Here is a 4,870-nt window from a genome sequence, read left to right as displayed (position 1 = left end):
ATTACCCTAGGAGAGCGTATAAGTTGCAATGGCAAGATGGAAGGAAGAGCAGTTAATCACCCCTGGAAGGTGCAGAGCGAGGTCTAGCAAGGAGTTGGCATTTGAATTAGGAAATTAAGGATGAGTGCGTTTGCCAGGGATACAGGGAAGGTGCTATTCCAGATCGAGAGAACACGGACAGATGCTCAGACGTGCCTGACATCCAGGAGTATCCATTAGTCCAGGAGCCAGTGTAGCATCTCCATATGGTTGGGGCCAGTAAGGGAGAGTTTGAAGTGCCATGCTGTGGAGTGGCGTTGGATTTGGTATTTAATGGGAAATCAGAGGTTTTTAAGCAGGTGAGATTCCAGTTTTAGAAACACCTCTCTGATAGGAATGTGGAGGGCAACTGTAAGAAAATTAGAGACAGGGACCCCAGCTGTGAGATCATTGCAACAATGCAGGTGAGCAATGATGTGGACCTGGGCTAAGGTTGTGTCTCTACTCTGAACCTCTCTCCTGAATTCTGACCTTTTATCCAACTGCCTATTTGATGTCTTTGCTCAAATATCTAATAAACATCTCAAACTCTGCATGTCCAAGACAGAACTACTGATCTTCCCTTCTCCAAGCCTGCTCCATTTCTAGCCTCCCGCATCTCCATCGATGGGTGCTCCATCCTTTCAGTCGCACAAGAAAAAACCTAGGAGTTGCCCTTGATTTTTCTGTTTCATAGCCCCATTTAACCAATCATAAAATCCCATCACCTTTACCTTCCTTGCCATCTCTACTGCTATGATCCTGGTCTAAGCCCCCATAATATTTTGCTTGCATTATTGCAATAATGTCTCCCTCCTTAAGTCTTTGTTCTTGCAAATCCTTGCTCAGAATTCATCTTCTCAGGGAGGTCTCCCCTGCCCCCCATATGTAACAGTGAAATCGGGCTTTACTCAGTGCAGCCCATCCATTTCCCCACTTACTGTCCATTTACTGTGTTTTTCATAGCACTCATCCCGATTATATAGAATGTTACTTAATTTTCTTTTGTTGTTTATTGTCTCTTTCTGTAGTCAAAGGTAGCACCACAAGGGTAGGGTTCTTGGTCTATTTGCTCACTACTGTATCTCAAATCACCTAGGAAAAAGCCTGGCACAAAATAGGGACCCAAGACATATTAGGTGATTGAATGGTTGGGAAATTTGCTGGAAAGAATGGAAGATGTAGCTTAGCAGAATAGAAATTAGAGCTCTTGGCGTTGTATTGCCCTTGAGGGTGGAGAGAGGAAAAGAGTAAAGAGTGATTCTGGGTTCCTTAACTTGGGCTGATGCCTTTACCTGATAAGGGGAAGGCAGGAGAAGAAAAGTATCTGGGGGAAATTAATGAGTTCTACTTGGGCCATGCTGAGTCTGAATGCATGAGTCTGAAATAGCCCAGTTCAGATACTTGGCATATGGGTTTTGCTCAACAGAGAGGTCAGGCTGGAATTAAAGTTTTTTTTATAGGCGTCAGCTATGGAGTGGATGAGATTCCCTGGGGAGAGGGAACCAAATGAAAGGAGGAAAATATCAATAGCTGGAAAGATGCTAGGAGACATATACCTTTATTTTTGGGATGCGTCCAGGGTGAGCCAGCATGTACTAGTCGATATTCTTGGGTGCAAATTTGGTGTCCTTGGCATACTTGGACACCTCTTAGGAAGCTGGAGAAAGAGGCAGATGTACGAAGAGGCAAAGAGTGAGCCGATCAGAGCACCTTCTGTCACACGGTCTTGGGTGAGTCTGTGTAATGCTTAGGTTGTTTCCTAGGCTCCTGTGTCCTCCAGCCATCCTTGCCCCAACTCCCTGAATCCTGTCTACAGCATCTATCCCAAGTTGGGGTGATGTTCGCATCAAGATGGCAGACAGCAGAGCCCTAGCTTAGAGCTCCAGCAGTTGTTTCCTTCACTGAGTTGTCAGAAAGGCAATCCTGCCTATATGTGCCTCTCGCATTCCATGATCCATTAGAGACAATTTGCTACAAGGCTTCAGATTGCAATTTTGCAGAGCAGTCAGAGATCACTTAGCTGAACTTTGCCCTGTGTGCAAGGGCTGATGGTGCTTCGCCAAATGACCCCTTAAGGAAATCCAAGCAAAAAGCCATTTTCTTTTCTCTGCTCTTTTCATTTTCAGAAACTTCTCAGGGAAAGGCAACAGATGGATATGCAAGAATCTGTATGAGCCTGAAAACCAATGCTCACTGGAAGGATGGGGAGTTTGGGCTTACATTGAATAGCCAGAAATGCTGACCGTCAAGGACCCTGATAAATGACGGCAATCCATGGGGCAGCTATTGTTAAGCTGGTCGCGCCCACGCAAATCTGTGAGGACCTTTAGAAAAGGAACTTACATGTGAAAGTGCAAAGAAAATAGGAGGTGTGTTTCCTTTCAGCTGAGAGAGGCTTTTCTCCACTGGATAGCTTTTACCTTCAGGGCAGGTCCTCCAAACCTTTGTGGGCTAAATAAGCCATGTCTTTGGGTCTTCCTCTTCTCTAGTGTCTCCTTTAGGCACCAGGGCTGCCGGGGTGCCCTTTGTCTTCCCGGCGTAAGCGCGGCTGCTGCAGACGGGCAATGTCACGTTCTTGGGGTCTTTCTCGTGATGACAGTGATGACAGTCATGACAGTGCTGTTCTTCTTGCTGGTGGTGGTGGGTGTATCTGCTACTTAGTACTACAGTAATGCTGCGTAACAAAACACTCCAAACTCAGTGGCTTAAAATAACAGTCCTGTTGACTTAAAAAATACACAACCTAGCAGTTGAGAATTATGTTTTATTCGGGAGACGTACTAAGGACATAAGCCCAGAAGACAGCCTCTCAGGTAGCTCTGAGAGACAGCTCAGAAGAGGTCAGGGAGGAGCCAGGATATATAGGAGTTAAACAAACAAACAAACAAAACAGATAGTAGGAACATCAAAAGATTACTGTTAATTAAAAAAAAAACAGGCATCTCAGGTTAATGAATGTAGCACTTTTCTGGTTGGGAAGACACAGGAGTCTGGGCCTATTGATAGCATTCCTTTGATATGCAGCTTAACTCTCTTGGCCCAATATCCTGTTCTTTTCCATCCTGAGGCCCTTAGGGTGCACCTACGCGGGGGTGGGGCTGCAGTGGCTTATGGCCTGGTGGCTACAGCGTCCTTTGTTTACTGATACGGTAGTTGGCATTCTTTGTCCACAGTCATTTATTCTTGCTTACCTGTCAGTGGGTTGCCTGATGGTTGACTCTTCTAGGCTGGGCTCCTGGGAGACTGTGCTTCAAGGTACAGATCCATCTGGGCATGGTTCCTTACCAGGGTTGTTCCATATGTGTTCATGCCAGGTCCCAGACTGAAAGAGTAGCAGCTACCTCGGGGAGAGTGGGAGTTCTTCTCGTGATGACGACAGAAGTATAAGAAGGTAAGCTAGGTTTCACAGTCTTTATTGCATCAAGTTTGCCTGCATCCTGTTGGATGAAGCAAGTTACATGCCTAGACCCAGGTTCAAGGTATGGGGCAGCATGATCTGCGATCATGAGAAAAAGTGAATCATGTTGCCAAACCTGGCATCAGTCAAGCAAGTACATGCATTTCTTGTGTGGGAGGGGAGTAGGGAATGAATATTTGCTGGACAGTATTCTCTTCTTCCACAGTCACCTGTCATTTCCACGGCACGTGCAAGGTCTCAGCACATTCATTTATTTTCCTATGCAATCAACTAACACTTTCTGAGTCCATGCTATGTGCCAGGCATAGTGCTAAGCACTGAGGTTATATTAACAAAGACGTAGAGGAGATTTGAAGCACACAGATCCTGGGATCCTGCTGGGACACCGAGCAGAGGCCTGATCCGATTGGCTGGAGAGAGACAGATTTGCTCCTGAGCTTTGGGAAGGGAGTCAGTTTAAACCTTGGAGATCCTGCCTCCTAGGGGCAGTGAATACAGTTGATATTTCCCATTTTCCAGAGACTAAGTTCTTTCTACCAGCCTCTGGGCTTCTAAGAGATGGCAGGTAAGATTTTCCTGGTCTAGAGGGAATATGTGTGTCTCGGACCCTGAGTTCAGAAAAGGCTTAACATAAATGAGTCAGGGAGACTGGCCGAACAAGATAATGATTTCTAGAACCAGAGCCTCGTCAGGTCCAGTCATCAGCTACCAGGATTCTGAGGTCCCCAGAGAGATGGCTGCCATCTCAGAGATCTCTAGGACTTGGTCGGATTCAGTCCAGTGGTATGTGACCCAAACAGAAGCTTCTGGAACTCATGGAAACAGTAGACAGCATGGCTAGATGGTGGCAAGGTGAAGCCTTGCAGTTGTGGCTGGTTGATATCTGCACATCTGATTTTTCTCTGATCGTGACTGATGCTCAAAGGTGTCTTTGAATTGATTCATACATGTTGCTGGGGCCCATTCTGATTGCATTTCACAAAAAAGAACCTAGATAGATGTTTTGTCCACTTACATCAGTGGGGCACCAAGTTCTAAGACCTATTTCAAGGAGACAAACTCTCCTAGAGAATAAAAATACTTGGAAGTGAAGTAATGAATGAGCTGGAAAGGAAGCTTTCATTAAGTCTCCCAGAAAAAGTTTAAGTAAAGCTTGGTGAGTATCCCAGGATGGTACAAGTCATCATCAAAAATATAATACACAAATAAGACTGAAGCAGCTTTGGTCTTCACTGATTTGGTCAGTACTGATTAGACAGTCAACTAATTTTCAGTTTCACTGGATTTGGCCTTAGAAAGTTCAGCGTTAGCAGCTAAGTTTTTTTTTTTTTTTTTTTTTTTTTTGGTGCGCGGGCCTCTCTTTTTTTTTCCCCCCCCTGCGGGCCCGGGCACAGGGCGCGCAGGCGCAGCGCACGCGGCCACGGCCCCCGG

Source organism: Monodon monoceros, unplaced genomic scaffold, assembly GCF_005190385.1.
Source record: "Monodon monoceros isolate NGI ecotype Baffin Bay Population unplaced genomic scaffold, NGI_Narwhal_1 Super_Scaffold_3, whole genome shotgun sequence".
Taxonomy (NCBI): Eukaryota; Metazoa; Chordata; class Mammalia; order Artiodactyla; family Monodontidae; genus Monodon; species Monodon monoceros.
The sequence above is the reverse complement of the archived record's forward strand: the minus strand, read 5'-3'. Positions refer to the sequence as shown.